Source organism: Triturus cristatus, chromosome 12 (assembly GCF_964204655.1).
Source record: "Triturus cristatus chromosome 12, aTriCri1.1, whole genome shotgun sequence".
NCBI classification, from domain to species: Eukaryota; Metazoa; Chordata; class Amphibia; order Caudata; family Salamandridae; genus Triturus; species Triturus cristatus.
This window is the reverse complement of record NC_140595.1, coordinates 311,743,256-311,755,436: the sequence shown is the minus strand read 5'-3', so window position 1 is coordinate 311,755,436 and position 12,181 is coordinate 311,743,256. Positions and strand designations below refer to the sequence as shown.

The following is a 12,181-nucleotide window of genomic DNA, read 5'->3' as shown; positions in this document are numbered from 1 at the left end:
GCGCGCTATAAAAGGATTTAACATAACATAACATTCAAGCTATCACGGCTGATGAGGGGTAATACCCTGAAACCAGTCCCAGGATGCTTGTTTCCAGTCCAGGGAGGACCTGGCTTGGCAGTTTGGGCTGGACTGTTCCCATGAGGCACAGGGTCAAGACTGATTTGCATATGGCTGGGTCCAACTGGAGTTGTGTAGTGAGCGTAAGAACAATAGATTTAACCCAGATCTCTTGACTGGAGGGTGAATGTTTGATTGATTCAGTATCCCGTCCATAATTTTTTGCTGTGGCACGTTTTGCCCTAAGTGGGATGGGCATGCCCAGACGTGGGTCCCTTGCTTGCTGTGCCACTGGATTCAAGATAGCCCAGCTGATGAGGGGTAATACACCGAAACCTGTCCCAGGATGCTTGTTTCCGGTCCAGAGACGGCCTGGCTTGTCAGATGGATTTAATCCAGATCTCTTGACTGGGGGTAAATGATTGATTGATTCCGCATTCCGCCCATCATTTCTTGCCGCAGCGCAGTCCCACTAGTAGCATTTCATTCACAGGCCCTGGGCACATGTAGCACCACTTGCTAGGTACTTACAAGTAAATTCAATATGCCACAATTGGGTGTAAGCCAATTCTACCATGTTTAAAGGAGAGAGCACAAGCACTTTAGCACTGGTTAACAGTAGTAAAGTACACAGGGCCAGATGTACGACCATTGGCTTTAGCGACTCGCAAATTGCAAAAAACTGCGAGTCGCAATTTGCGAGTCGCTAATGCCAATGTACAACAGTGTCAGAGACACTGTTTGTGATTCCCAATGGGGTTGCAAATTGCATGACTCATCAATATTCAGGAGGCATCCGCCATTTGCGCCCCCATTGGGAATGGCTGGCCCTCCCAGGTATGGTGGCATGCTGGGCTCAGCAGACCTCCATGTCTGGGACTGCTTTTAAATAAAGCAGTTTTTTTAAAATGCAGCCCGTTTTCCTTAAAGGAAAACGGGATGCATTTAAAAAAAGAAAAATGAAACATTTTTGTTTCATTTTTTTTAAGGGCAGATAGTGGTCCCTGGAACCACTGCATGCCCCTAAAAAATATTTTCCCCTGCATTCACAAAGGAGAAGGGGTCCTGTGGGGACCCCTTCCCTTTTGCTAGTGCTTTACCACCCTCTTGAAGAGGGTGGTAAATTGCGAGTGTTTGGGGAGTGCAATTGCGGTCGCAAAACATTCTTACATACGGTAGCGAGTCGCTATTAGGAAGGGACGCCCTTGGGACGCCCTTTCCTGATACCGAGTCGCAAATCCTATTTAGCGAGTCTCAAATAAGTTGTGACTCGCTAAATAGGGTTTGTACATGGCCCATTGGTATTTTTGCATACGCAAACGGGTCGCAAAGCTGTTTGCACAGGCAAAAATGGGTCGTACATCTGACCCACAGAGACCTAAAAGCCAATAAAAATGAGGTTCAGAAAACAGGAGGGTGAAGGCAAAAAGTCTGGGGGTGACCCTATAGAAAGGACCAAGTACAACAACAGGTACCCTATAATTTACATTTTGGTTGCAGCTGCTTTTCAAATGTCCAAAATGCAATGCACCCAGTTTATCCACTGTGGGCACACTGAACCAATAAAAACCCATACATGTATTATATCTTCACACTCAGGAGACCCAGAGGAAAAAACACTAGGGGTCAAGTGTTGGCGGGGATATGTTCCTGGGCAAAGAAAACTAGTGGGAATTACCATGTTTTGGAATCAAAATTATTAAAAATCGGACAAACATCACGTTCAGAGAGTTTTACTGGCCAGCCAGTCTTGGCAAGGGAGGTCTGACTTCAACCAATACATTGGGTAGTGTGTACAGAATTAGAATATAGATTGTTTTTGCACTTTCCACTTATAATACTGAGTCTGATATTTGTCTTCAAATGAACAGTGCACCACCAGTGATTCTGCCAAACTTCTGTGATATGTGCTAATATTACATAATTGTTTGTGCAGACTACATTCCCTAGGAAAACCAACACATAGTTGCTACTACTGCAACACTTCAGACATTCCTGGCAGCATTTCCTTAGTTAGTGGTCCAGGATTTATGTTTGTTCTTTTGAAAAATGCAACTAAATATTCAGTAAATACCTTAAAACATGAAAATACCTCTGCATTTTTCATTATATCTTCAGGCTGCAATGAAATACTGTAGAAGGGTTTGCACCAATACACAGCCTTGAATCTATGGAAACCCCCCCATATAGGTTTCATTGGTGCATTAGTGCTTAATTTGAGCAGGTGCTTTCCGCTGCTCCGCACTGGCACATTATTGTCGGCACCGGGGCTATGATAGACTGCCACATGGTGGCGCTGTCATGCTCATTTAGGTATGAACATAGCAACAGCGGTTTATTTGTTCAATTTACATTAACAACGACTAATTCCTGCCTCTCTAGCCATTCTTCGGGCTTTGGGGGACTGGAATAGTATGACTTGTCACACTTGTAGGAGTGTGAAGGTTGTTAGTTGTGTATGCACTGTCATTGGCAGCTGGAATTGGTTATGTGAGGTGCAAGCTGCAGTGGCCTCCCGACGAGAGCCCCTTTTACAAATTAAGCACTGGGGTGCATGAACAACCTATTGCAGATTTTTTAAAGAAAGCTCTGGCCAGCCTGTTGCTCATCGTTTAAGAGAGGAGCCTGGCATTCTACCATTCAAGTATGGGACCTGGGAGAGGAAGGTAGCCCTGTATGCCGATGACGTCTTGATTCTTTCTTCTGATTTAGAGATGTCTTTCCCTCAGGTCATCAGGTTGGCACAGGACTTTGGGAAGGTTTCGGATTATGAGGTCAACGCGGAAAAAACAGAGATCATGTCTTGGAACCTGCCGGAGTGCCGGTACCAGACCAAGCATGACATGAGGTACTTGGGGATCAGAATTGTTCAGGACGTAGATAAGATCTCAGGGACTAACTTGGCAAATGCTTCTAGGGAATGCCAGAAATTAATGAAATCATGGGCCCATCTCCTATTGACTATTCTGGGGAGGATCAATCTGATTGAGATGGTAGTATTACCGAAAATTACCTTCTTTTTCAATCCTATTCCTTTACATTTTGAAAGTCGGCAATAGATAAGCTTCAGCAAACAATCAATTCATTTGTTTGGGCTTATAGGGCCACAAGGATCGCCTAGAAGAAGCTGAGGCGTAGGAGGGAGAAGGGGGTCTTGCACTCCCTGACTTGCAGTACTACGCATGGGCATTTCAGTTGTCGCACTCGAGAATGCTGCTGAAAACTCCAGACCATACATGGGTTGGGGCCATGTTCTCCGTAATGCTAAAGGGTGTGGGTCTGTCGCAGGAGGGATTTCTTTTTCAATGTTTAGAACCGAAGTACTTCAAAAAGATCAGGTTGAAAGTCCTGCTGGGGATGGCTCGATTATGGGCTAGAATCAAACAGTGCACTGGTCTTAACAATTTTTCTAGTCGGGCCCCCCCTGTGGGATTCCCCAGGGGTTCCAAATTGCCTGAAAAACAAACTAGCTATAGAACAGCAGGATTAAAGGTGTGAGGGGTTTTGTCACCTGATGGCTCACTTATGAGTGGAGAGGTGTGGCTCACTGGTTAGAAGCGGCAGACCCATAAGCAGAGAATCGGCCAGGGACCAGGGTTCAATTCCGGACGCGGCAGGGTCGTGGACCAGGGTCAAAAACGGACTCGATAATTCTCGCCTCGGTACCTACTCTAACCAGGAACACACTCGGCAACTCTGGGCATTAAGATTGCCTCATCTCTACAACGGCCCCCCACAGACGTTGGGGATGCCTGGTTTGACCTTGGAGATACCCAGAAAGGGACCATCTCACAGGGATAGCCAGGACGGGTTCCCCAGAGGTCTATAGCGCCGGGACACTTCCGAGTAGCTGTGCGCTGAATAAATTAAAATAACATAACATAACTTATATCATGGTTGTCACTACACAATAGGTTAGAAGAGGGCATGTCCAAGTTTAAATATTTACAGCTGCAGAGTTGGGCCCAGAAATTAAAAAAACCCATAGGCATAGTAAACACCCTTGAGGAGCAGCTAGTGGTAAGACCCGCGGGGAAAAGAAAGGTTTCTTTCCTTTATTGGTCCATAGAGGAAGCTATTGATGGAGATTTTAAATTAGCTGAAGAACTGTGGGGGGTCTCCATGCCAGATGATCAGTGGGAAGACCTGTGGCAAACTACCTTTAACACCCTGTTTGTTGTTATAAAACCAGCTTTGCTTAGGAGGAACCACTTGTTCACTATCCACAGGGGCTATTTATCTCAGTTAATATTGTCCAAAATATCAAAAGGACCTCCAGTCAATTGTAAGAAATATGATTTAGAAAGTGCCTCTGACATCCACATGTTTAAAGAATGCCCAGCGATAACAGAATATTGGGAAAAGGTAAGGGCAACCATTACTGATATTTTGGGATTTCCAGTCCAAATCACTCTTGCTCTGATAATTTTTGGCATATCTAGTGTGATAACGGGCCCTGCTAGGGGGTTCCTTTTCTATGCAATCTTGCTGGCTAGGACGGAAATCTGAAAGAGATGGGTAGAGGTCGCACCCCCTACACATTCGGAGTGGCTGTTTTTCTTTATTCAAAACATCCAGGACAGATTTGGGTAGATTGCAGAATAGTAAGAAGAGAGCACTATAGGATTGTTTATTAAGTTGGTCTAAGCTTCAGTTTTTGGGGATTATAATTTAGGGGTTTGAGTTGTCAGGATTAAAATAATTTGGATCCTATGATTAGGCCTCTTTGAAACTCCCTGACTGTGTTGAGCCCCCCAAGTTTCATCCCTTTGTAGGCCAACATTAACAGTCACCGGCTATATTTAAACCAGAGGAGAATGTGACCACCCCTTGGAGAAGTGTAGCTCACTGGTTAGAGGAGGCATACCCTGAAGCAGAGGTCAGACCCGGGACCAGGGTTCGATTCCTGACGCGGCATGGTCAGGAGCCCAATTGTCCACAGACTTGATAATTCTCGCTTCGGTGCCCACTCTAAGCACGAGTTCACACTATGCAGCTCTGGGCAACAAGCTTGCTTAATCTCCACAACGGCCCCCCCGCGGCGGGATGCCTGGCTTTCACTTTGGGGATGCCCAGTACGGGCTATCTCACAGGGAAAAAAACCAGGACGGGTTCCCAATGCAAGCGCCGAGATGCCCAAGGGTAAGTCGAGCGCTATATAAGAACTCACATTCATTCATTCATTCATTCCAACATGGGGCCAGTGACATTTTCAGGACTGTTGTATACCGGTAGGCGGGGCGCATCCTCCTGGTGCCCTTCCGATAGCCTACGTCTCCTTAAAACCGAGTAACGGTACCGACGCCTTATTCTGTAAACTGGGGTCTGAGGCGAATGAGGATTTTAAAAAAAAAGAAAGCTCTGACCAGAGGTGTGCAAACAAGGGAAGGGAAGGCAAGGGAAGGGCAGGGAAGGTAAACATCAGGGAAGCAGAAAAAAAGACTGAAACTGGTGTCAGTCTGGGCTTAGTGTGGGCAGGCTGCACAAGAAGTGAGTGAGATTTTGGAATAGGGAATACAAAGGTATTAGACCTGCTAATAATGTTGTGTTCATCGGAGTGGGAGGGAACTTTAAAATACTTAAGGGGTGGGCAATTAATAGGTTTGCCGCCTTTCCCATAGAAAGTTATTGGCCACCTGTTAACATTTTAAGATTCAGCAAAAGGCCCGAACATGATTCTTAAGCAGAGCTTTACATGAAATAGCCTATACTCATGTTTAACATATCCTTTCTGTGTTTATTTACTCTAATTATCAGTAGTGGCATCTGGTAGAGGGCGGTGGCGGGGAAGGTGGGTGTGAGGTGTTAGGAAATAAATAAAACAGAATCCTTACCTGCTGTTCGCCATAACCAGATGCCACCTCTATTCGAAGGAACCAGGAACAGGAAGCACCCAGGCTTCCAGACTCCCCTGACCAATCACGACTCTGCTGATAGAGGCGTTGTGATTGGTCTGAGCGCCGTGGTTCAGCGCTCAGAGAGGGAAAGGGGGAGCCTGGGCATGTTCTCCTCTCAGGCTGTAATGCAGCCTCGGTGGAGAACATGCAAAGTGCACATGACTGGTTTGGCCGGCCCGAGACTGTCAGCCAGTCATTCGCACTTTAGGTGCAGCAGCAGCCACTCCTCCTCCCCTACGTCACGGGAGCCCCGCCCTGGCCTAACCTGGCGGCAACTGGAACACTAAAAATAAAATGATAATAACTTCTATTATTATCATTTTATTTTTTCTACTGCAGTGCTTATCAGTCAGTGGTCAATAAGGCAGCTGTAGAACATGTTTTAAAAGTACTTTCTTTTTCCATTTACTGATTGCATTTTGTACCGAAAAGGGGGGAAAATACCAGGCGGTTTTCCTAGTTTTGGACCAACAGGAAGTTTAAAATACCAGTCATACCTGTATAAAACCCTAGTAATAAACTGCAATCACGGGTCAGTCACTCTTTGTGAAAAGCTAGACTCTTTTTTTGGACTCTCTGAAGTTGATACCTCCTGGTCCCCGCTGATCGCTGAAGCAGCTGCTAAACGACTTTCTCTATTTACAACCTGTTGCTTGAAAGTATTTGTTTTTCCCATAGTAACGCACTCAATATATTTCCCAACCGCCCAGAGCCCTCTCAGTGAAAGAACTAGGCTTCAACAGACTCCGAATGCGTCACCTCTTATCTTTGACAGGTTGGATCCAGGAGGCAGGAGTCGTCCTACGTTACCCGGACATCACTTCAAGTGACACCCATAGGAAAGCACGGGCTGATCCTCACTTTGCGGGAATATAAACGCAAGCACAGTTCCTGGCATGGTGAATGACAGAAATGAGGAACCCGTTAACATATAAGCAAGACTATTATAATCACTCTTTTGCAAACACTGTACCACACTATTTCTATCACACCCGCCTATTATTGCTGAAACATAGCCAGGGGTGAGAGCACTTTCGTGTACTGCTATGATCAGTCAGTAACCTAATACTGACAATTGAGGGGTAAGGTTAGTAAAAAAAACAGTGCATTTACTGTCTTTCACTTTGTTTCACGCAACAAATTCTCTGCATTAAAGTTGTTGGTACAGTGTGTGTGTGTTTGTGTGTGTGTGTGTGTGTGTGTGTGTGTGTGTGCGTGCGTGCGTGCTTGCTTGCTTGCTTGCTTACCCCACTTTAGCGATCCAGGCGACATTCTTCTGCCTGATAAAGTGTCACATGTATGAAATAAGATTGCCTTTGCAAACGGTGTGAATCACCAAATTCGTCTGTGTGTGAATGCAAAATAGCCTTTCATTATGTATGAAAAGCTTTGTAGTCACAATTTTAGGTAATCACAAAAATTACATTTACCTACAATTCCTTTGCCTCTTCCTCACAACTTTTGGCCTCTTGGTACATCTACTCCCCTGGCGCCGTCTAAGACGGTGCGAAACTTGGGAGTCATGTTCAATGCCAACCTGTCACTGGAGATGCAAGTGAATAAGACGGTGCAGTGCTGTTTTGGCCTTATTAGAGCTTTGAGAAAGATCCTTCCGTTGCTTCCCATCTCGGTCAGAGCCTTGATAGTACGAGGCGTTATTTTAAGCAGACTTGACTATTGCAACGCCTTACTGATGGAGTCCCCCAAATATCTGATCCAGCGACTGCAACGTGTTCAGAATACGGCAGCGAAATTAGCTCTGTCCAGACCACGAGGCTCTTCTGCCTCAATGTGCCTAGCTGAGCTACACTGGCTCCCTGTGCAGCAAATAATATACTTCAAATCCCTTTGTATAGGGTTTAGGGCTCTGCATGGACTCGGTCCTAAGCCACTACAGAAGAAATTGGTCTGGTACACTCCCACCCGGAGCCTCTGATTCTCTTCTGCCTGTCTGGAAAAGGTCTCCAGGTTCAACAGGGTCAGACTGGGAGGAAGAACTTTTAGTATTGCCACTGCGAAACTCTGGAATGAACTGCTACTTGAAATCAGACAATGTAGTACCTTGTCCCTGTTCAGGAAAAGGATCAAAACGTGGCTGTTCCCCAGAAATTGATCCTGTCACCTCCGAGTAATGTCCATTTTAGATTCTGTCCTTCTCGCTCCACGCTGGTCTGTGTTCATATATCTTTAGCGCCAAGGTACCCTTAGGGTGTTTGTTTGGCTCTATAAATACTATATACAATACAATACAATTAATTGCAACTACAAATAAGGAATCGCTAATTGCGATTCCCTTAGCACATGTACCAAGCATTTTCTAAATGCAAACTGTGCATTTAGGAAAATGGTATTACCTTTGACTTCATTTCAATCTTAACCTTGTACACATTTCGAAAAATGTACGAAAATGAATTTTTCAAAGTGCCTTGTAGCGCACACATGCACCTAGGGCATGTGCTCACTTAACATGTGCGCATTTATTTTTTGGGGTGCTTCAGAGGGTCCTTAGGCCCCTGGGCACCCTTGGCTTTGCATTGTCTAATTTGCGATTACCAAATAGGTAATTGCAAATTACCTAATGCAAAACCAGTCGCACCTAGGAACGAATGGGGAGGTATTACCTAATAACGATTACCTATTTACCGAATTGCTATTTGGTAATATTAAGTAATCGCTAAATCTTTGGTGATTCCTTACATACATAGCATTTTGCAATTACAAAATAGAAATTCAGTAGAAAACTCACTATTTGGTAATTCCAAAAAGCTTTTTTTGATACATGTGGCCCAAAGTGACATAGCAGGATTTTTAGATGGATAGAGGCTCCCTCATATCATCAGTTTCTTCAACCGTCTCAAAGTTTGTCACTCAGTGAGCCCTTGTCCCTGTGGTGGGGAATCGTGTGAGCCTTTGCACTCGTATTACAGAATGAACCTCGCAGTCTGTGACTTGGGGCCAGAGTGGGGGAGGAAGCTCTAGTCAATGTTTTCCTGCCAATCATGCTAGGAGGGAGTCAGGCAGGCAGGCCCTTTAATTACTTTGTATTCCCGGTATCATGGATTTCAGCAGACATTGTTGAGGATACATGGTCTCTAATAAGTGGGCTTAGCTGGCAAAAAAGGCAGGATTTGATGCAGCTTTTGCAGCTTTTGGGACCCTCCTTTCGTCCTCTTCTGAATGTGGAGTGTATTGCGCCTGCACATCCTTTCTGGAGACAGGGTGAGTTTACTAGTTTGCTGCCGTGGGAGGGGGTAACAAGCTTGCTATGTGGCAGCAGACAGAGTGGGGTATTTGGAGAATGATAATATTCTAAAGCCTAATTGTTTTTTAAATTTTATTTAAACTTTATGGACGAACAAATGTAATTACTACTAGATCTAATGAGTTTGAACAAAAGTTGGGGATTATGTGATGACTATTATGAAAAAACCGACAGCAGAGCCCAAAGACCCGACTAACTATCGACCCATATCCCTCCTCTCTCGGTAGGGAAAGATACTGGAGACACACGTAAACAAACAGCTCTCTGTCTACCTAGAGAACAACAGCTTGCTGGACATTTCGCAATCAGGCTTTCGTCCATCACACAGCACGGAGTTGGCTCTACTGGCAGTAGTAAACACTATTAGGCTATCCCTGGATGCTGGACATCTTGCCATGCTAGTTTTGCTTGACTTATCAGCAGCATTCAACACCATCTCACATTCTGTTCTGATGCATAGTCCTCAGCAAATAGGTATCCAGGGATCCACCCTTAACTGGCTGGTGGACTTCCCCAAAGATGGGGTCTAAACAGTCTCTATGGGTACATTCCACTCCAACACCACCTCCATAGACAGGGGAGTTCCGCAGGGCCACTTCTTAAGTCCTACTCTTTTTAGCATCTATGTTGCTCCCTTAGCCCAACTAGTCAAGTCCTTTGGGTTTGAGACATTTTTATATGCCAATGACACGCAGTTGGTCATCTCATTTGGGCAGGACATGGAGAATGTCAAACTGAGGTTCCTCACTTATATGAGAGAGATTGCCATATGGATGTCCCTCCACTGTCTCCAACTTAATGGGGGCAAGACAGAGATTCTACTGTTTGGCAAAGCGCAGCTCTACTGGACGGAGGATTGGTGGTCGTCAGAACTTGGTTATTCTGGGTCTAGTGGCTCAGTGGACTAGTGCGTCTACTGCAGGGGCCTGTGTTCGACCTCATGGTCACAGGTTCAAATCCCGGCGGGTCCACTCAGCCTTTCATCCATCTGAGGTCGATAAAATGAGTACCGTTGAGTTGGGTAACAACAAACATCTGTTATTCAGCGCCCGTAGTGGTGAACGTGCGCTTTACAAATACACGTGTTATGTTATGTCATGTTATTCTCCTTTGCCCAGCCAAACTTCAAGAAACCTAGGCTTACTCATAGATGACCAACTATCTGTGTGGGACCATATTAACTCCATATGTGGAACCTGCTTTGGTACCATGCGTCTCGTCAAGAAAATCAAATAGGTATCCAGGGATCCAAGTTGGCATTTTTAAGTTGTATATTTCATTCTGGTTCATAAATTTATTGTGGTATTTTCTTAAACATGGTCTGTAAACTTTTTAGTATGATATTTTGAAATATATATTTTTGTTATCCATGTTTTGGTGTGCAACATTGTTGTTTTTTAATTACATTTGCATTTGTGTTGCCAATATGTATGTTGTCCATATATTAGTGAATTACAAAGTGTGCCCTGAAAGTCAATGTTGTTGTTCTCGATATTTAGGTGACATTTTTTTTACCACAATATTTATTTGGTTGATAGTCTTACATGCAAAAACTCATAGTCATTGCATTTTCTTATCGCTGCGCTCTGTTAATGCCTAGGCGAGGAAAAAAGAAATCCTATTGCCATTGGATATACATGGCGTTATTATGCGAAACAATTGATCTATGTGAACAAAATCATTTGTATGTAGCAGGTCACAAACCAGATTGTTTCTGGGAGCTTCAATTGTGGATGCTATTATTACTAAAAGACACACACACAAACTTTGCAATATTTAATGTACACTCCTTTTTAAGTTTGGTTCAAGTGGGTTTTAGCTGTAATACATAGCAAAGCTGTTTCTCTTCAACTATTTCAATGGATATTGAAATGACGGCAAGCAAGAGGTGTTTTTAAGTTCTGACTGGGGTTCTGTCTTGACTTGTGGACTGTATTCATGATGTAACTAGAACACATATTCCACTATTCTAATGCGTTGCCACATTTCATGGTGGCTGTGACTACCTCAGCACACCACATTGTGTCCTACGCACATTACCTGGCCACACTGCACTCTAATGATAGTTACACATCCCACTGTGGTGCGTCCTAGGAGAGAACCTAATCAAGTCTCTCTTTAGAGCCAGATCCCTATTGAATTGCATTCTAGGGACACTAATTAGAGGTGGACAAAGTTTGATAATTTGCAACTTTGAATAACTGTTTGCAAAACAATCTTCCCTGCTAACAGCTGACAGCTGATACCCATGCAAAGTGGTAACTGGCCACTGCCCAGTGCCCACCCACTCCAGCTTACATCCTGACAGTCACTCCAGACAGGGTATGGGACATAATTTTCCTGTAGATCTAGCACTCCTCAAACTGTGCTGTCTGCCTTCTCTGACACCTACCAGTGAAGTCTTACGGAAGGCTAAAACTGGAGTGTGTCTGCCAGCTTTCAGTTCCCTGATGTCCCCCCAAAGTCACCCAAGCAGGAAACGATGGATAAGGAGGTGGGACGTTCCATTCATTATTAGGAATACAAATGTGTGGGAAAACCTTCCAAAGAAAGACTCTGATGCACTTGCTATCAAAAATGCAACATTGCTATGGAAAGCCTTCTATCCAGATCACTTTCCCTTGCAGCTCCCAGTCTCAGATGAAAATGATATTGAAATTTAAAAAAGTAGACATTGGTTTATGTGACTTTCTTTGTTCTGCATCGTGCTGTGTTTCATTGCATTATGTTTAAAAAGGAAAATAGTCTATTTTCTATATTATATCAACATCACAGTTTTCTATGAGATTTGTGGATTCTCCAAATTTGTCATGTCAGGAGAATTTGCTTGAATCTCTGCAACCTATGACATTTTTTAAACATAAGATCTACGCTGTCCCCTCAGACATCTGAGGTGAGTTATTCTGATATAACAACCTCCCCATCAAAGAGGAGGGGTTTGTCAACTCCCATTCATTTGACC

General features: G+C 44.3%; 1 protein-coding gene across 1 annotated transcript in view; it reads right to left on the bottom strand.

Annotated features, from left to right (window-relative positions):
- Window positions 1–12,181, bottom strand: part of CDH16 (cadherin 16) — a 622,060-nt gene that overhangs the window by 134,631 nt on the left and 475,248 nt on the right. The gene's annotated exons all lie outside the window — the stretch shown is intronic.